This window comes from Scyliorhinus torazame, chromosome 20, assembly GCF_047496885.1.
Source record: "Scyliorhinus torazame isolate Kashiwa2021f chromosome 20, sScyTor2.1, whole genome shotgun sequence".
Classification (NCBI taxonomy): Eukaryota; Metazoa; Chordata; class Chondrichthyes; order Carcharhiniformes; family Scyliorhinidae; genus Scyliorhinus; species Scyliorhinus torazame.
In genome coordinates, this window is record NC_092726.1 from 46,274,471 (window position 1) to 46,296,460 (window position 21,990).

Sequence of the window (21,990 nt, forward strand, 5' to 3'; positions counted from 1 at the left end):
CGGTTGAATAAACTCGGTTTGTTCTCACTGGAACGAAGGAGGTTGAGGGGCGACCTGATAGAGGTCTACAAAATTATGAGGGGCATAGACAGAGTGGATAGTCAGAGGCTTTTCCCCGGGGTAGAGGGGTCAATTACTAGGGGGTATAGGTTTAAGTTGAGAGGGGCAAGGTTTAGAGTAGATGTACGAGGCAAGTTTTTTTACACAGAGGGTAGTGGGTGCCTGGAACTCGCTACCGGAGGAGGTGGTGGAAACAGGGACGATAGTGACATTTAAGGGGCATCTTGACAAATACATGAATAGGATGGGAATAGAAGGATACGGACCCAGGAAGTGTAGAAGATTGTAGTTTAGTCGGGCAGCATGGTCGGCACGGGCTTGGAGGGCCGAAAGGCCTGTTCCTGTGCTTTACATTTTTGTTCTTGTTCTTTGTCAGTTTTGACTTAATTTTGTATTCACTAGGAATTTGAGTTATTTCTTTCATATTGTCCTGATCAAAAATTTTAACCAATCTAGAGTATATCTTGCCCACTTGAGCAGCTGCTTGCTTCTGCTTGGGTCCGAACAGAACTAGTAATTCAGCTTCTCTTTCAAACGCAAATTTACACAATGCTGTCAGAATCCCGATCGGATCTCTACTCGGCAGGGCTCGAGGCACCCTTACAAAGAATGATATGTCACCCTCCTGATCAATCACTTTCTCCCAAGATTTCCTCTGCTTCTTTAATTCTCCCCACTTCTGTTCCATTGCTCCATCTCTCTCGCCCGCATTCCAGGGCAAGAGAGTTGCCATTTTTCGGATTTTTAAACTATATTTAGTTATAACTGCGATTGGCGGTCCCTTTCAGTCACGATCTGAAATTAAGGGATACGTACCCGTTGTGGGCAGTTATCTCAAATGTACCTGAGGCACTATCCTCCTGTGTTCGTTAAGGGTCGATTTATCGGTCCGCAAAGTTTCTAGGCGTCCCTATCGCTCCAGGTTCTATCTTCACAATCTGCCTGACTCCAAGGAGGATTTATTTCTGGCCTACTTCTACCAGTTGGATGCAGGGCACTCGGTACGAGTTACCAAGCCGTCCTGCAGACGTTTACTCAGGGTTCGTATCTTCTAGTCTACTAACACTCGCACCCAACTGAGTTTTATGTCCCAAGATCCTACAAAATCCTTCGAAGTCAATCACCCATGACTTATCAAACTAAACTCGGCCGGTATAGTTTGCTCGCCGAGGAACTACTAATCTTCCAGGCGGCCCCGCTCAACCAGAAACTTCTACTATTCTAGCCTCGCCTCGCCGAGAGACTTCCAATATTCTAGGCGTGCACGCTCAACTAGAAACTTCCAATATTCTAGCCTCCCCTCGCCTAGAAACTTCGAATATTCTAGGCGGTCCAACCTAGAAACTTCGAATATTCTAGGCCTCCACGCCGGGTGCCATGGAGTAATTTAGAATGACCCGCTGGGTCCTGAAGCCCCACAAACTTTCAACTTTCAAAATCAACCAGGTTTGGGCGCCATGTAGTGTTTACCTCACCACTATTAGAATTCCCTCTATACCAAAAAAGGGGTCAATTTATTCTGGGGATTCTCACTCCCCGACTCTTACGCAGACTTTGGCGAGTGCTATTCGGATCAAACTAGCGTTTCAAGTTATTCATAAATTCATAGATTCATAGAATTTACAGTGCAGAAGGAGGCCATTCGGCCCATCGAGTCTGCACCGGCTCTTGGAAAGAGCAACCTACCCAAGGTCCACACCTCCACCCTATCGCCATAACCCAGCAACCACACCCAACACTATGTGCAATTCTGGACACTAAGGGCAATTTATCATGGCCAATCCACCTAACCTGCACATATTTGGACTGTGGGAGGAAACCGGAGCACCCGGAGGAAACCCACGCACACACGGGGAGGATGTGCAGACTCCACACAGACAGTGACCCAAGCCGGAATCGAACCTGGGACCCTGGAGCTGTGAAACAATTGTGCTATCCACAATGCTACCGTGCTACCCTGGTTATCCCACGGTATAACCCGTATCTTCGTAGAAGGACTTTATTTACTTACCACTTAGTAACTTACACACGGGTCCAGCTTGCTAAGTGAAGTAAAGTAAATTTTTTAAAGAAAATAGTAATAACCACTCCTTCAGGTTATCAATTTGAACTTAACTTTATTTTCAAGTTAAAAGAGAATAACTACTTTTACAGAAAGGGAGAAAGATATTTTCTTGTTCGGACCAGTTACAGACTTTCAGGTCTCTCTTGACAATCAATTTTCTTTAACTTTTGGTCTTCTGCTGACTTCTCTTGGCTGCTCGGTCTGTCGATGTTGCTTGTCCCATCACCGAGGAAGATTCTCTGATTATTTGCTCATTTTCCCGAGTTTTTATAGGCATTTGGGGCCCCTTAACCTCTGCACCTGGCACCCTTCAGACTGCCTGCTTGACAGTCCGATAGCTTTAACAGTTTAGAAGCGTGGCGCTGCTTCAACAGCGACAGCGCAGCTTCATCCTCACCAGCTCGCCATTCTGGACTGGACCTTTCTCGCTTTGCTTGACATGTCATAAATTTGTCTGTGCCTTAGTTCGCACTCTTTTGGTTTTATGAATTTTTCAATGAGTTTTCTCAGATTCGACCCGGGTCATCTTCAGGTGAAGCTAATGTCATGTTCGGGTTATTCCCCCCTGACCCTAACTTTATCTGCTTTGGCCATCTTCCAAAGAGTTTTAACTTCAAATGTGATGTACGTTATAATGTAACCTTGTCACCTTCTAGTTTTCTTAATTTGTGAATCAGTTGTTTCACTTTATTACCAGTGTCAGCAACTTTTCACACTTAACAGTTGTTCCTTATCTTTTACTTAAGATTCTGGCTGCTTTACCTAATTGTTTAATAAAATAATTCATTACTTAAAGATTTGTGAAATACTGTTCCCTTTCACATAACTTTAAGAGTTTTTAAATCAATCAAATGTCTTTTCTAACTTGTGAATTAAAATAAAGTTCCTATCTGTTTTCTTCCCTCTGTGAAGTTGCTGCGTTGAAAACAGGCTGCTGCTTTTAACCCCTTGTGGGACTTCTCCCTTTCATTTAAAAGCCTCAGGCATTCTCAGTGTTACTTTCATGTTTCAAATGTCATATTCTTCTGAGTTTTGACAACACCCTGTAACAATCTCAAACTAACCCCACTGTCCCACCCTCTCCCCATAGCCCTGTATCAATCCCAAACTAACCCCACTGTCCCACTCTATCCCCATAGCCCTGTATCAATCCCAAACTAACCCCACTGTCCCACTGTCTCCCCATAGCCCTGTAACAATCCCCAAACTAACCCCACTGTCCCACTCTCTCCCCATAGCCCTGTAACAATCCCAAACTAACCCCACTGTCCCACTCTCTCCCCATAGCCCTGTAACAATCCCAAACTAATCCCACTACCCCACTATCTCCCCATAGCCCTGTAATAATCTCAAACTAATCACACTGCCCCACTCTCTCCCCATACCCCTGTATCAATCCACAAACTAATCCCACTGCCCCGATCTCTCCACATAGCCCTGGATCAATCCACAAACTAATCCCACTGCCCCGCTCTCTCTCCATAGCCCTGGATCAATCCACAAACTAATCCCACTGCCCCGCTCTCTCTCCATAGCCCTGGATCAATCCACAAACTAATGTCACTGCCCAACTCTCTCCATATAGCCCTGTGTCAATCCTCAAACTAATCCCACTGCCCCGCTCTCTCCCCATAGCCCTGTATCAATCCCAAACTAATCCCACTGCCCCGCTCTCTACCCATAGCCCTGTATCAATCCCAAACTAATCCCACTGCCCCACCCTCTCCTCATAGCCCTGTATCAATCCACAAACAAATCCCACTGCCCAACTCTCCCCAATAGACCTGTATCAATCTACAAACTAATCCAACTGCTCGACCCCATCCCCCGAGCACTGTATCAATCTACAAACTAACCACACTGCCCCGACCTCTCCACATAGTCGTGTGTCAATCTACAATCTAAACCCACTGCTCGACTCCCTCTCCATAGCGATGTATCACTCCACAAACTAGTCCCACTGCATGACTCGCTCCCCATTGACCTGTATCAATCCCCAAACTAAAGCCACTGCTCGACTCCCTCCCCATGGCCGTGTATCAATCCCCAAACTAATCCCACTGCCCTGCTCTCTCCCCATAGCCCTGTATCAATCCCAAACTAATTCCACTGTCCCACTCTCTCCCCATAACCCTGTATCAATCCCCAAACTAATCCCACTGCCCCGCTCCCTCTTCATTGACCTGTATCAATCCCCAAACTAATCCCACTGCTCGACTCCCTTCCCATAGCCCGGTATCAATCCACAAACTAATCCCACTGTCGCGCGCTCCCCCATAGCCCTGTATCAATCCCTAAACTAAATCCACTGCTCGGCTCACTCCCAAAAGCCATGCATCAAGCCGCAAATTAAACCCACTGCTCGACTCCCTCCCCATCGTCCTGTATCAGTCCACAAACTAATCACGCTGCCCTACTCTCCCCCTCCATTGTCCTGTATGAATCTCCAGACTTTTCCCACTGCCCCACTCTCCCCCATAGCCCTGTGTCAAGCCCCAAACTAATCCCACTGCCCCACTCTCTCCACATAGCCCTGTCTCTTTCCCCAAACTAATCCACCTGCTCCACCCTCCCCGTAGCCCAGTGTCAATCCCCAAACTAACCCCACTCCCCCAGCCTCTCCCTGTTGCCCTGGACCATTCCACAAACAGATCCCACTTCTCCAGCCTCTCCCTATTGTCCTGAATCGTCCCACAAATAGATCCCACTGCCCCAGACCATCCCTATTGAACTGGATCATTCCACAAACAGGTCCCACTGCCCCAGCCTCTCCCTAATGTCCTGGATCATTCCACAAACAGGTCCCACTGCCCCAGCCTCTCCCTATTGTCCTGGATCATTCCACAAACAGATCCCACTGTCCCAGCGTCTCCCTAATGTCCTGGATCATTCCACAAACAGATCCCACTGCCCCAGACTCTCCCTATTGGACTGGATCATTCCACAAACAGATCGCACTGCCCAGGCACTCCCTAATGTCCTGGAACATTCCACAAACAGATCTCACTGCCCTAGCCTCTCCCTATTGTCCTGGATAATTCCACAAACAGGTCCCACTGCCCCAGCCTCTCTCTATGGTCCTGGATCATTCCACAAACAGATCCCACTACCCCAGCCTCTCTCTATGGTCCTGGATCATTCCACAAACAGGTCCCACTGCCCCAGCCTCTCCCTAATTTCCTGGATAATTCCACAAAAAGATCCCACTGCCCCAGCCTCTCCCTATTGTCCTGGATCATTCCACAAACAGGTCCCACTGCCCCAGCCTCTCTCCATGGTCCTGGATCATTCCACACACAGATCCCACTGCCCCAGCCTCTCCCTAATGTCCTGGATCATTCCACAAACAGATCCCACTGCCCCAGCCTCTCCCTATTGTCCTGGATCATTCCACACACAGATCCCACTGCCCCAGCCTCTCCCTAATGTCCTGGATAATGCCACAAACAGATCCCACTGCCCCAGCCTCTCCCTAATGTCCTGGATAATTCCACAAACAGATCCCACTGCCCCAGCCTCTCCCTATTGTCCTGGATCATTCCACAAACAGATCCCACTGCCCCAGCCTCTCTCTATTGTCCTGGATCATTCCACAAACAGATCCCACTGCCCCAGCCTCTCTCTATGGTCCTGCATCATTCCACAAACAGATCCCACTGCCCCAGCCTCTCCCTATTGTCCTGGATCATTCCACAAACAGATCCCACTGCCCCAGCCTCTCTCTGTGGGCCTGCATCATTCCACAAACAGATCCTACTGCCCCAGCCTCTCCCTATTGTCCTGGATCATTCCACAAACAGATCCCACTGCCCCAGCCTCTCCCTATTGTCCTGGATCATTCCACAAACAGATCCCACTGCCCCAGCCTCTCTCTATGGTCCTGCATCATTCCACAAGCAGATCCCACTGCCCCAGCCTCTCCCTATTGTCCTGGATCATTCCACAAACAGATCTCACTGCCCCAGCCTCTCCCTATTGTCCTGGGTCATTCAACAAACAGATCCCACTGCCCCAGCCTCTCTCTATGGTTCTGGATCATTCAACAAACAGATCCCACTGCCCCAGCCTCTCTCTATTGTTCTGGATCATTCCACAAACATATCCCACTGCCCCAGCCTCTCTCTATTGTTCTGGATCATTTCACAAACAGATCCCACAGCCCCAGCCTCTCTCTTTGGTCCTGGATCACTCAACAAACAGATCCCACTGCCCGAGCCTCTCTCCATTGTTCTGGATCATTCCACAAACATATCCCACTGCCCCAGTCTCTCCCGATTGCCGTGCATAATTTCACAAACAGATCCCACTGCCCAGACTCTCTCTGTTGTACTGGATCATTACAGAAACAGATCCCACTGCCCCAGACTCTCCCTATTGTACTGGATCATTACAGAAACAGATCCCACTGCCCAGCCTCTCTCTATGGTCCTGGATCATTCCACAAACAGATCCCACTGCCCCAGACTCTCCCTAATGTCCTGGATCATTCCACAAACAGATATCACTGCCCCAACCTATCCCTAATGTCGTGGATAATTGCACGAACAGATCCCACTGCCCCAGCCTCTCCCTAATGTCCTGGATAATTCTACAAACATATCCCACTGCCCCAGACTCTCCCTGTTGTTCTGGATCATTCCAGGAACAGATCCCACTTCCTATGGCTTATCCCTATGGCTTTGGATCATTCCACAAATAGATTGGACCTCAAAGGTAGTAATCTCAGGATAAATCCCGGTGTCACGTTACTGTCAGAGGAGAAATGACAGGATATATAGGGTGAATACGTGGCTGAAGAGATGGTGTCAGGAGGATGGTTTCAGATTCCTGGCGAATTGGGACCGGTTCTGGTGGGGGTGGGACCTGCACAAACTGGACCGGCTAAACCTGGGCAGGTCTGGAATTGATGTCTGGTGAGTGGGGGGGTGGGGGGTATTTCCGAGACCGGTTGGGGACGGTTTAAACTAATATGCCAAGGGGGAGGGAACCCATGCAAGGAGACAGAGCGCACGAAGGCGCAAGGGCAAAAGCAAAAGGTAGAAAAATGAATAAGAAAAGTGATAGGTGGAGAAACAGAGGCCAAAATTCAAACAGGGCAGTGGAGAAAAATATTGGGAGCAAGAAAAACATTGTGAAAAATACCAACTTTGAAGCTCTGTGCCTTAATGCACGGAGCATTTGCAATAAAGTGGATGAAGAATCGTGCAGAACTATATCAATGCGCATGATATAATTGGGACTACGGAGATATGGCTGCAGTGTGAACACGGATGGGAACTGAATGTCCCAGAGTTCTCAGAATTGAGGAAGAACAGGTATAAAAGAAAAGGACCTAGCGTGGCGCTGCTGGTTTAAGAGGAAATTAACACAATAGTGAGAAAGGATATAGCTCTGACCATGTGGAATCTGTATGAGCTGAGAAATACCAAGGGACAAAAAACATTAGGGGGTGTCATATATAGTTGATTCGGAGACTAGTGTGCTGAATCAGAACAAAGGGAACTATGAGGATATGAGCCGTGAGTCGGCCTTGATGAATTGGGGAGAGTTACGTTAAAGGATGACAGTGGATAGACAATGTCAAATTTTCAAGAAACGCCTGGAGGAACGACAGCAACTGTTCATTCCTGTCTGGCACAAAAGGAAAGGGGGTAAGAGGGCCAATCCATGGCTTACAAAGGAAATTATAAATAGCATACGAGACAAGGAAGAAGCATGCAGATCGGCCAAGAAAAATAATAGGGCTGAGGATTGGGAGCAGTTTAGAATTCAGCAAAGTAGGACGAAGGGATTGATGAAGAAGGGGAAAGTACAATAGGAAAGGAAGCTAGAAGGGACCATAAAGACTGGCGCTTAAGGTTTCGACAGATATGTGAAGAGAAAGAGATTGGTAAAATGAAATGTGGGCCCACTACAGACAGAAACAGGGGAATGCATAATAAGGGACAAAGAAATGGCTCAGCAATTGAATACATAATTTGGTTCTATATTCACAAATGAGGACACAAATCAGATCCCAGAAATGTTGGAGAATGAAAGGTTCAGTTAGAGGAAGAACTGAGGGAGATAAACATTAGTAGAGAAATGGTGCAGGGAAATCTGATGGAATTGAATGCGGATAAATGCCCAGGGCCTGAGAATCTGCATCCCGGAGTGCTTAAAGAGGTGGCTCTGGAAACAGTGGATCATTGGTGGTCATCTTCCGGGATTCTATAAACTCTGGAACTGTCCTGCAGATTGGAGGGTAGCTCACGTCTCTCCGACATTCAAAAAGGGAGGTAGAGAGAAAACAGGGAAGTATAGAACAGTCAGCCTAACATCGGTAGTGGAGAAAATGCTTGAATCCATTATCAAGGACTTAATAGCGGAACATTTAGAAGACAGTGTCAAGATCAGTGAGACTCAGCATGGAGTTATGAAGGGAAAGTCATGCTTGATTAATCTGTTATAATTTTTGAAGAGGTCACCAGTACAGTTGACAAGGGCGATCCAGTCGATGTGATATATTTGGACTTTCATAAGGCGGTTGACAATGTCCCGCATGAGAGATTATTGTGCAAAATTAAAACGCATGGGATTGGAGGAAATGTATTGAGGTAGATAGAAAACTGATTGGCAGAGATGAAACAACGACTAGGGGTTGATAGATCCTTTTCAAGTTGGCAGACAGTAACCAGTGGGATATCACAGGGATCGGTGCTGGGACCCCAGAAATTCACAATATATATTAATGATTTGGATGAGGGAACAAAATGTAACACCTCAAGGTTTGCAGAGGATACCAAATTAGGTGGGAGGGTGAATTGTGACGAGGATGCAGGGATCCTACAGCAAGATCTGGAGGTTGGGCGAGTGGACAAACTAATGGCAGATGCAGCATAATTTGGATAAATGTGAGGTTATTCATTTTGGAAGTAAAAACAGAAAGGCACATTACTAGCTGAATGGTTGGGAGAGGGGAGTGTGCAGTGGGACCTGGGTGTTCCTGCGCACCATTCGCTGAAGGCAAGTATGCTTGTGCAGCAGTCGTTAAAGAAGGCTAATGGTGGGCAGCACGGTGGCGCAGTGGTAGCACTGCAGTCTCATGGCGCCGAGGTCCCAGGTTCGACCCCGGCTCTGGGTCACTGTCCGTGTGGACTTTGCACATTCTCCCCGTGTTTGCCTGGATTTCGCCCCCACAACCCAAAGATGTGCAGGTTAGGTGGATTGAACACACCAAATTGCCCCTTACCTGGAAAAATGAATTGGGTACTCCAAATTTTAAAAAAAGAAGGCTAATGATATGTTGGCCTTCATTGCGAGAGGTTTCGAATACAGAAGCAGGGATGTGTTGCTGCAATTGTACAGGGCCTTGGTGAGGCCACACTTGGAGTATTGTATACAGTTTTGGTCTCCTTCTCTGAGGAATGATGTTTTTGCTCTCGAGGAATTGCAGCGAAGGTTTACCAGTTTAATTCCAGTGATGGCGGAATTGTCATGTGAGGAGAGTTTGACTAGGTTGGGATTGTTCTCGCTGGATTTCAGAAGAATGAGGGGGGATCTCATAGAGACTAATAACATCTAACAGGACTAGACAGGGTAGATGCAGCGAAGATGTTACCAATGGTGTGTGTCCAGAACTAGGGGTCACAGTCTGGGGATTCAGGGTAAATCATTTCGGACAGACATAAGGATACATTTATTCACACAAAGAGTGGTGAGCCTGTGGAATTCATTACCACAGGCAGTAGTTGATGCTAAAACTTTGAATATATTCAAGAAGCGGCTGGATATCACTTGGGGAGAATGGGATCAAAGGCTATGGGGAGAAAGCAGGATTAGGCTATTGAGTTGGATGATCAGCCATGATCGTGATAAATGGCGCAGCAGGCTCGAAGGGCCAAAGGTTCTCTTCCTGCTGCTATCTTCTATGTATTCTATATGTATCTAAACACCCCGTCTGTACCTGCACCCTGCTTCCCCAAACACCATTCACTCTCTCCTATCTACGTCCACCTCCAACTGCTTTAATCCTTCTGTTCCGTTTATTCCCAACTCCATAGTCCACTGTCGTCCAGAGACTCCCCAGCGCAATCTAGCCAATCAGTCCTAGCACGGTCCTGTACAAAACCCCTCGCCGTCTTGGCCTTCTGTTGTCACACCCCTTCCCCCCTACATATCTTCACACTGCACACCATTATCGTCGGTTACCCTCCATACCTATCCACACCCTCTGTCTCATATCTTCAAGTAATCTATTAGCCCCTCCAAATAATCAGCCATCCTGTCCACAAAATACTTGACCAAAGCTTTCCACTCCACCGCTCCTAATATCACTCCCTGTCCACACCCACACTTGCACATTCTCCAGACAGCACTGCCTTAATCCGTTCCCTTACGGCTACCAAACCTTTGAAACTCGAATATACGCAATTTAAGCCACGCCGTTTCATTGCCTTCATTATCCACTTTTCCACCTCTTCTGCCTACTCAATAACCACCTCCACACCTCCACTATCATTCCTCCACTCATCATGCAACATCCATCTCATTTTCTTCCCTTCACCGGACCATTTTCAAGCTCTCCAAGGAACCCGCAGCTTGGCCTACTCCCAATGACGTATCTCTACAGCAATTACTATTCGATATTGACCACCGCCGTTCCACTTCAACATATTGTTGCCCTCCCCCAGAAGCTATTACAATGAGGGTCTACAGCGTTAACCACGTGGGAGTTCAGCACCCTCCCCCATTTCATCTCCATCACGTGTTCATCCTGCAGCACAATGCAACTGATGATTCTCTTCTCTGCGGCAATGTTTCAATTCCATCGCTACTACCCGTCCGGCTTCTGGCATCTCGAACCATATTCTAAATCAGCCCACATAGACTGCAGCATGTCAGTTTGAACTGCTCCTCTGAACTGCCTCATTCGCTGTTTCTTTCTGTTATTAGAATAACACCTTGACTTCAAATGTAATGACCATTGTTGCAGATCGACCAAAAAAATGTTTGAAGTGTAAGCATGTTCTCAGGACAATCAATACTGGGGGCAGGAGTCTCTAATCCCACGGCCGTGTCCACCCATCGTAAACGCCATCGCATTTTACGTGAAGGGGTCGCTCCCACGTCTAATTCTGGCCCCAACAAGGCATTGGAGCGGTTCGCGCCGCTCCAGCTGCAGATCCCGGCGCGAACTGGGGCTGGTTTAGCACACTGGGCTAAATCGCTGGTTTTGAAAGCAGACCAAGGAAAGGCCAGGAGAACGGTTCGATTTCCGTACCAGTCTCCCCGAACAGGCGACGGAATGTGGCGACTAGGGGCTTTTCACAGTAACTTCATTGAAGCCTACTCGTGACAATAAACGATTTTCATTTCATTTCATTTCATTCATTTTTCATTTCATTTCATTTTCATTTCATTTTCGAACTGGGCACCACAGGATCCGCCCATGCGCAGTTGCGCCGGCACCAACGAGGACATGCACAGTGGCTCCAGAGCCAAATAGCGCACGCGCAGAGGCCTCCTTCAATGCGCCGGCCGCGATGCAACTTGGCACAGGGACAGGGGCGGGCGCGCAGGAATGGAGGCCCCCAGCCACAGAGGCCCACCCGCCAATCGGTGGGTCCCGATCGCGGGCCAGGCAACATCGGAGGTCCCCCCTGGTTCCCCCTGGGGTCCGAACCCCCTCCCCCATAATGTGCCATCAATGAACACAAGACGAGTAGTGGACGTAACTGACGCTTTAATAGACTAAACAGAAAGCCTCCTGGCCTCTGATGCCGAACTGGGTCAGAGGCGGAGACCAGCCACATTTATACCGAGCCCGAGGGGAGTCGGTGCCAGCCACCTTTATACCGAGCGCGAGGTGAGGCGGAGCCATCGGGCAGTGGTTTACCACATTATATGTAATAAAGTAGCCGTTTACCACAATACACATATTATACACTACAGTTGTTTACCACATTCACCCCCTGTTAAAAAGAAGAGTCCAGCGGGGGTGAAGTGGACTTTTAGATTAATTCTGTCGGGGGCCTTGACCTTCCGCCGTGATCGCCTCAGTCCCGGCTGTGGTGTGGGCACCGGTGTCGAGACGTACACCGGGAGCGTGTTGTCCTCTTCCTCACCCAGTAGCTGAGTCGATGGAGGGGGGGGGGTGTATGGGCGGGGGTGGTGGTGATGGTCGCCGGTGGCCTGCGGGTGCCAGTCCTTGAGGTAGGTGGGTAGAGATGGGGGTATACGCTGTAGGGTCGGGGGTGGTGGGGGTGGTCGCTGGGGAACCTGCAGGTGCCAAATCCCGGAGGGAAACTGTGTCCTGTCGCCCGTCATGATGTGCCACGTAGGCATATTCTGGGTTGGCCTGGAGGAGCAGGACCTTCTCGATGAGGGGATCTGAGTTATGGCTCCTCGCATGCTTCCCGAGATGGACGGGCCCTGGGACTGTCAGCCAGGACGGGAGCTAGACCCTGGAGGTGGATTTCGTGGGGAAGGCAAACATATGTTTGTGAGGGGTCTCGTTGGTGGCAGTGCACAGGAGCGACCAGATGGAGTGGAGCGCATCAACAAAGAACAAAGAACAAAGAAATGTACAGCACAGGAACAGGCCCTTCGGCCCTCCAAGCCCGTGCCGACCATACTGCCCGGCTAAACTACAATCTTCTACACTTCCTGGGTCCGTATCCTTCTATTCCCATCCTATTCATATATTTGTCAAGATGCCCCTTAAATGTCCCTATCGTCCCTGCTTCCACTACCTCCTCCGGTAGCGAGTTCCAGGTACCCACTACCCTCTGCGTAAAAAACTTGCCTCGTACATCTACTCTCAACCTTGCCCCTCTCACCTTAAACCTATGCCCCTATGCATCGGGGAGGACCTCCTGCCAGCGGGAGACGAGGAGACTGCTAGACCATAGGGCCAGGAGGACAGCCTCTCAGACCGTCGCGTTCTCCCTCTCCACCTGTCTGTTGCCTCGGGGGTTGTAGCTGGTCGCCCTGCTAGAGGCGATGCCCTGGCTAAGCAGGAACTGACGCAACTCGTCGCTCGTGAAGGAGGAACCCAGATCGCTATGGATGGAGGTGGGGAACCCAAACAAGAGGAAAATACTATGCAGGGCCTTGATGATGGTGGCAGCGGTCATGTCAGGGCACGTTATGGCGAAAGGGAAACCTGAGTACTCATCAATGACGTTGAGGAAGTACACGTTACGGTCAGTGGAGGGGCTCTTTGAAGTCGATACTGAGGCGCTCAAAGTGGCGAGAGGCCTTTACCAGGTGCGCCCTGTCTGGACTATAGAAGTGTGGTTTGCACCGCGCAGACCTGGCAGTCCCTGGTCACGGTCCTGACCTCCTCGATGGAGAAAGGCAGGTTGCATGCCTTGATAAAGTAAAAAACACGGGTGACCCCCGTGTGATAGAGGTCCTTGTGGAAGGCCCGAAGTCGGTCTACTTGTGCGCTGGCACATGTACCGTGGGATAGGGCATCTGGGGGCACATTGATCTTCCCGGGTCGATACAAGATATCGTAGTTGTAGGTGGAGAGCTCGATCCTCCACCACAGAATCTTGTCGTTCTTGATTTTGCCCTGCTGTGTATTGTTAAACCAGAAGGCAACCGAACATTGGTCAGTGAGAAGAGTGAATCGCCTGCCGGCCAGGTAATGTTTCCAATGTCTCAGAGGTTCTACAATGGCTTGGGCTTCCTTTTTGACGGAGGAGTGTCGAATTTCGGAGGCATGGAGGGTACGGGAGAAGAAAGCCACGGGCCTGCCCGCCTGGTTGAGAATAGCGGCCAGAGCAAATTCAGACGCATCGCTCTCCACCTGGAACGGATGGACTCATCCACAGCGTGCATCGAGGCTTTTGGCAATATCTGCCTTGATGCGGTTGAAGACCAGGCGGGCCTCAGCCGTCAGGGGAATAATGGTGCATTTAATAAGTGGATGGGCCTTGTCCGTATAATTGGGGATCCACTGATCATAGTAAGAGAAGAACCCCAGGCATGTCTTCAGGGTCCTGTGGCCGTGGGGGAGGGGGAGTTCCAGGAGGGGGCGCATGCGGTCGGGGTCGGGCACTAGGAATCCGTTTTCCACAACTCAGCCAAGGATGGCTAGGCGGGTTGTGTGTAAAACGCATTTTTCCTTATTATCGGTGAGTTTTGGGAGTTTAGCGGTGTGGAGGAAGTGCCGAAGGTTTTCGTCATGGTCCTGCTGGTCATGGCTGCAGATGGTGACATTATCTAATTACGGGAACGTGGCCCGCAGCCCGCACTGGTCAACCATTCGGTCCATTTCTCATTGGATAACCGAGACCCCATTGGTGACGCCGAAGGGAACCCTGAGGAAGTGGTAGAGGCGGTCATCGGCCTCGGTCTCAAAGGCAGTGCATTGGCGGTCATCCGGGCGGATAGGGAGCTGGTTCTATGTTGACATCAAGTCAACTGTGGAGAAGACTCGATACTGCACAATCTGGTTGACCGTGCCAGATATGCGAGAGGGTACGCATCGAGCTGTGTGTACTGATTGATGGTCTGACTGTAGTCGCTGACCATCTGGTGCTTCTCCCCAGTCTTGACGACCACCACTTGGGCTTTGCAGGGGCTGGTACTAGCCTCAATGATCTTCTCTCGTAGGAGTCGCTGGACCTCTGATCCGATAAAGGCCCCGTCCCGGACACTGTCTCGTCAGCTCCTAGTAGTGATGGGCTTACAGTCCGGGGTGAGGTTAGCAAAGAGCGAGGGTGGGCGAGCTTAATGGTCGCGAGGCTACAGACGGTGAGGGGGGGGGGGGGCACGGGTCTATCGAACTTCAAAGTAAGGCGTTGGAGGTGACACTGGAAGTCGAGCACCAGAAAGGGGAAGGACGTAGAGTTTAAAGTGAGTGTACTGTACGCCTTGTACAGTAAGGGTCGCGACACAGTACCACGGATTTCTACTGAATGTGATCCGGAAGCCAGGGAGATTTTGTGTTAGTTGGTAAAATAGGGAGGGGGCAGTGCCTTACCGTATCTGGGTGTATGAAGCTGTCTGTGCTCCGGGAGTCGGAAAGGCAGGCTATCTCGTGCCCATTGATCTGGACGGTCATTGTACATTTTGTGAGGTGATGAGGCCAGGACTGGTCGAGCGTGATGGCGGCGAGCTTCAGAAGGTGATGGGTAGGCGTGTCGGAGGTAGAGGCCGCCAGTGTACTACCGGGTGAGCAGGGCTCCTGGGAGGCTGCGGAGTAGTCCCAAGATGGTGGCCCCCATGAGTCGCGCATAGTGGGTGGCATCGGAGATGGCGTCAAAGATGGCGGCCCCCTAGTTCACGCATGGCGGGTGGAGTACAAGATAGCGGCAAAGAAGTCGGCCTCCATGGGTCCCGCGTGGCGGGCGAAATCGAAAATGGCGCGAAGATGGCAGCGCCCACGGGTCACACACGGCGGGTGGCGCGGAAGCTGGGGGCGGCTACGATGGGCAGCTGGCAGCGCAGCTTGGCCCAGGTGTTTTAGGGCGAGCTCGGACCTGGAAGGCTTTCGCAAAGTGGCCATTCCTCCCACACCCGTTGCAAGCTGCGTTCCGTGCAGGGCAGCGTTGTCTGGGGTGCTTACCCTGGCCGCAAAAGTAGCACTTCGGCTTCCGGCGTTGGCAGGCTGCTGTGCAGCAGATGATTGGGCCGCACTCGAGTCGGATGATGGCGGCGCCCACGAGGTCCACGGGGGTGCCGTGTGGTCGGAGGTGTAGGCCTCCATGTTCTGGAAGGCGACATCCAGCGAGTTTGAGAGCTGCACTGTCTCTGGGAGGCCGAGTGTACAATCTAGCAATCGCTGGTGGATGTAATTCGATTTCACATCTGGGACATAGCCGTCCCTGATCAGCAGCTCCGTGTGGTAGCCGATACCGCCTGGCAAGCACAGTTCCGGCCGAGTACCCGCAAGGGATGCAGGAATTCGGCTAGTGATTCCCCAGGGCGTTGTCTCCTCGTGGCAAGAAAGTGCCTCGCATACACCTCATTTACAGACTTTACATATTGTCCCTTCAGCAGCATTATCGCCTCCGTGTACGAGGGGGCGTCCCTGATGAGAAGGAAAACTTGCACTGCGGAGAATCACGCCGGCGTTGGGGCGGCGATGCCCGTTCGCGGGGATTCTCTGGCCTGGCGCCGGGCTGGGAGAATCCCGCCACATACATTTTTCGTTTAAAATTGTCTAACATTTATTGAATTATTTCCGGTACTAAATAATGAGTATGTGTTAAGTAACCTCATAATAAGTGAAGAGGATTACGGGAAAATGGGCCATAAACTGGGATTAATTAGTAAAATGGTTCGGTGGAAATAAGCATCAATATCCAATTGGACGCATTTGATTTGTACATTTTTTTCAGTGTTGTGAAGTAATTTGACAAATGAACAATTTGCAGTATTTGAGTGGGCTTCGCGTATTGGATGTATTTTCTTCACTCATTGGATTCCAGATATTGGTCAATTAAATGCTGGTTAATTTTTAAAACAAATAGATTATTTTAAAACATTAGTTAAAATTATTTGACCTTCTGCTGATTGGATTTTGTAATGTTGGATGATAATTGTCATGTACTTGAAATGGGACAAGGAGAATGGGAGTCCCGTTTTCAGTAATGTTTCCCCCAAAATTTCGCTAATTTCCCTATCAGTGTAAAGGGATATTTGATCGCACTGAGCAGCAGGTTTCTGAACTTTCTCTGGGTGATTGTGTAAATAGCTGTGTTGGTGCAGGAGCTCAGAAGCTGCAGCATAATCCCAGCCTGTTGAAAATAAGGATAGGTAGTAAATAGCGATCTGCTCTTGAAGGCCGACGTAATTCTAACGTGGATGAAATATATAACTGTTGTCATCCAGAGCAGGATAAAATTACTGGATATTGCAAAGAGTAACACAATGGATCGTCTCCGGTTCATCAGCTCAGGATCCTTTTCATCCCTGTCACTGCTGTGCTGCCGGAGGCTCATTCGGCCGCGACTGGCGATTAAAATGCGTCTGACGGTGACAATATTAAAGAACAAAATCAGAAAGAATGGAATCACTGGGATTAGCAGCTGCTCAATCCAAGAATATGCTATCCAAATCGGCTCAGTGAAAACATGTGTGGACAGCCTGCATCCCCGTGGCATCGAGCTGGAATAGGAGGAATACAAGAAGGGCCGGGGAATGTTCTTCAAGCAGAGCAGCGAGCTCACAGTGGTGATAACAACAACAGCGGTTTTCTCGGTGCAGTATTTGGTTTTCAGCTTCTGACAGCAAATGGCCACCAGGCGATCAAAGGTAAAAGAGACCGTCAACCAAACAGAACTGTCGATTGCGGCGGGAGACATGAAGAGAATGAATCTGCACACGGGAGTGTAGAGCAGGAAAGTGTCATCCCAATATATTTCAGCAATGCGATGTAAGATTACATTCCAGACAATAACCATGAGATCGGCTGCCGCCATCGCTACCAGATAGCGGGCGATGCATTTGGAGAGGCCACAGTTTTTGAAAGACAGGATTGCGATTGTGACGATGTTCACTGTGAGAAGGAGAATAGAAACCAGTTAGAATAATGATGTCACAGGCAGGCGCACTGAACACTGCAATGAGGTTACTGTGGAAGTCGCCACATGCTTCGGTACACAGAGAGAACATTCAGAAAGTCAAATTCACATTTAACAGGCACATACTTCGGGACTTTCGGGAGGAAACCGAGGCACCCGGAGGAACCCCACGGAGACACGGGGGGAACGTGCAGACTCCGTGCAGACAGTGATCCAAGCCGGGAATCGAACCTGGGACTCTGGAGCTGTGAAGCAACAGTCTTGAATACTGTGCTACCGCCAGGCTATAGTCCGGGAAGGTGATAATGCGAAAAGAACGGAGCGGTAGCATCGTGGTTAGCACTGTTGCTTCACCGCGCCAGGGTCCCAGGTTCGAATCAGGCTTGGGTCACTGTCTGTGCGGAGTCTGCACGCTCTCCCCGTGTGTGCCTGGGTTTCGTCCGGGTGCTCCGGTTTCCTCCCACAGTCCAAAGATGTACAGGTTAGGTGGATTGGCCATGATAAATTGCTTTGGTGTCCAAAAAGGGTTAGGTGGGGATACTGGGTTACGGAGATAGGTTTAAGTGGGCTGCTCTTTCCAAGGGCCGGTGCAGGCTCGATGGGCTGAACGGCCTCCTTATTCACTGTAAACTCTATGATTCTATGATATCATTCTGTGATTCTCTCACTAGTCAACACTCAACATAGAGAATCTGCTACAATCAGGTTCAGTTGAAGTTCCATGTCCTGATAACCCCGCCCCCCCAACCCCCGGCGTGCTGCAATAATCTCCTGAATACCCAGTGCTTGATGTTGTCGTACATTGTGGATTATCACCTCTCAGCTGTAATGCTGTGTTTGAGACTTCAGAGGGCGTTGGATTAGCTGTTTCAATGGATACATTAAAGCTGGGGAGAAAGCCGAGTTGGAAAGCCGATAATGTCCACGGTTAATGGTTTGAGGGGACAGAAAATAAGAATGATGAACAGACCGTCAGGGAACAAACCAATGATAAAAATGAGCAGTCTGATCTACCGCTCTGGAACGATGATAGGAAACGGAGCGGAAAGGAGCAGAAAGAAAACACTGCGCTACATTTGAAAGGCAGTTCATCATTAAACATGAAGCTGGTCGGAGGTAAGAGAGTCCAAAGGGGCGGAAAAGGGTGTTGCAGAATATCTGACAAATATAAATAATCTGAGAAAACATATCAAAATGAAAGTGTCTGTGAATAAAAAAAAGTATCCGCACTGTAATGCAGTGGGACAGAGGACGCATTCAGAGATAATCTACAATGAGTTTTCCAGATCAGATAGTTATTCTAATGTTCAAACTGAAGTACATTAAAAAATCATCACCATGCTTAACTCAAAGTTGAAGGTCAACGCAATACATTTGGCCGGTTTTGAAAATTATACAGAAACAAGTTCAAAATGTCAAGATCTAAAAGTAATTTACCAGGAACGCCGACCGTTGCGAGTAGAGGATAGTACACAGCTGCTGACTCGGAAGATTCTGTCCAACGCATTTTCTGTGTCAAGGAATCGTGCTGGTGTTGGTGAAGATATGTCCCCTGGTGTTTGACGCAGTAAAGGGTCATGAACGGTTTATTTATATTAAACTGGATGATCGGTGATGCGAGGTCTGTACATTCCTAATGATGTTTTTCACAGGTTGCTCAACAAAGAAGTTACTGAGAGCAGCTGCGCTCTCACTGCAAGTCTCATTGGGGATTACATCACCATCTTAGGATCAGGCTCGAAGCTCGAAGATGCCGACTAAAGTTAACTATACAATGTTGCTCATTTCAAAACCGGGGCGAGCAACACCGTTTTTGCATTTGAATACTGGGCACGTGTTGCCCATTCCCTCGCATCATCCCCTCACTCACAATGTCGCGCTCACAGTCCTTATTCTTATTAAAGATTCCTCTCCTTTCTTTCTTTCAATTTCCTCAGATTATCTTTTTCTGGACCTTCCCCATTCACGTTTCCAAAACTATTTTCTCTCTTATTCTGTCTCCCTTTTATCGCAAATCAATTTCACTTTGCCCCATCTTCAATTTACCTCCACTCTTTGCGTCACTGTTAGTTGTTTGTGGCTCTAATTCTCACATCTCTTCTCTGCTCGGCCCTGCTCACGCTGCAGTAACTTGGAGGACAAGTGGTGAGGGTGGAACACAGTTACAGAGGGACATAGACAGATTGGGTGAATGAACAAAGGCTTGACAGATGGAATATCATGTAGGGAAAAGTGATGTTATACATTGCTGGGCTGAATAAAGGTCCTGAATATTATTCAAAAGCAGAAAGACAGCAGAAATATGCAGCACCGAGGCGTTTGATGAGAGGTGGGGGTCCTCGTGAATCAGACATTAAAAGCCAGCAAGCAAGTTGAGCAGGTAATAGGTGCGTAAAATGGAATGTTGTTCTTTGTTTCACAGACAGGTGAGCACACAAACAGGGAAGTCTTGTTACACGTGGACAAGGCACTGAATAGAGCACAACAGGATTAGTGGTTCCAGCTGATGGCACTGGATTTAGTGATGTGTCAGGCAGAGCAAGGCCAGAAAGACACTTCCAAACACTTGTTGGAATGTGACATTGTTGTTTCTGTTTTTCTTTGTGCCTGGGGAATATCTATATAGGTCAGTGAAAATAATAACTTCGAAAACGTTGTTTCAAGTTGTATACGAGGGCAGATATTTTGGCTCAGTTAAAATTCGCCAAAGTGGGAGGACGAAACAAGGTCAAGGTTGCATTGATTTGGCCAGGAGGTGCAACATGATTGAGATAGGAACTTGGGAAATAGATAGACAGATTTAATTACTGGATTGGTTATGAGTGTAATTAAATGATTTCCTCCCAGAATAATAAATATGACAATTCAGCTCAGAGGATGTGATCGATTCAGACGCTCCAAACAGTTCTATGCAACCTCATAACCTTTCACCGCTGTTTGTCTCTGTGATACATTTAATGATTGTCTCAAGTCTGTTTCCATTCATGCCGAACGTTCAATGGAGTTAGTTTCTACCAATATAGCAAACGTCTCCCAGAACCCCCGCGCCAAATCAATATTATAAGACCGTAGGTCCATTAGACATAGGAACATAATTAGTCCATTCGCCGAATGAGTCTGCTCCGCCATTCAGTCATGGTTGTTATGTTCTTCCGTGCCTTGACCTCCTTCTTAAACAATAACCTACTATCTCTGCCTTAAAGACACTCAGTGATTTGGCCTCCACAACCTTCTGCGGCAAAGAGTTCCACAGATTCAGCACCCTCTGGCTGAAGACGTTTCTTCTCATCGCAACAAAACAAACAAAGAACAAAGAAATGTACAGTACAGGAACAGGCCCTTCGGCCCTCCAGGCCCGTGCCGACCATGCTGCCCGACTAAACTACAAACTTCGACACTTCCTGGGTCCGTATCCCTCTATTCCCATCCTATTCATGTATTTGTCAAGATGCCCCTGAAATGTCAATATCGTCTCTGGTTCCACCACCTCCTCCGGTAGCGAGTTCCAGGCACCCACTACCCTCTGCGTAAAAAACTTGCCTCGTACATCTACTCTAAACCTTGCCCCTCTCACCTTAAACCTATGCCCCCTAGTAATTGACCGCTCTACCCCGGGAAAAAGCCTTTGACTATCCACTCTGTCTATGCCCCTCATAATTTTGTAGACCTCTAGAAGGTCGCCCCTCAACCTCCTTCGTTGCAGTGAGAACAAACCGAGTTTATTCAATCGCTCTTCATAGCTAATGCCCTCCATACCAGGCAACATTCTGGTAAATCTCTTCTGCACCCTCGCTAAAGCCTCCACTCATTCGGGTAGTGTGGTGACCAGAATTGAACACTATACTCCAAATGTGGCCTAACTAAGGTTCTATACAGCTGCAACATGATTTGCCAATTCTTATACTCAATGCCCCGGCAAATGACGGCAAGCATGCCGTATGCCTTCCTGACTACCTTCTCCATCTGTGTTGCCCCTTTCAGTGACCTGTGGACCTGCACTCCTAGATCTCTATGACTTTCAACACTCTTGAGGATTCTACCATTCACTGTATATTCCCTACCTGCATTAGACCTTCCAAAATGCATTACCTCACATTTGTCCGGATTAAACTCCATCTGCCATCTCTCCGCCCAAGTCGCCAAACAATCTAAATCCTGCTGTACCCTCTGACAGTCCTCATCGCTATCCGCAATTCCACCAACATTTGTGTCGTCTGCAAACTTACTAATCAGACCAGTTACATTTTCGTCCAAATCATTTATATATACTACAAACTGCAAAGGTCCCAGCACTGATCCCTGAGGAACACCACTGGTCACAGCCCTCCAATTAGAAAAGCATCC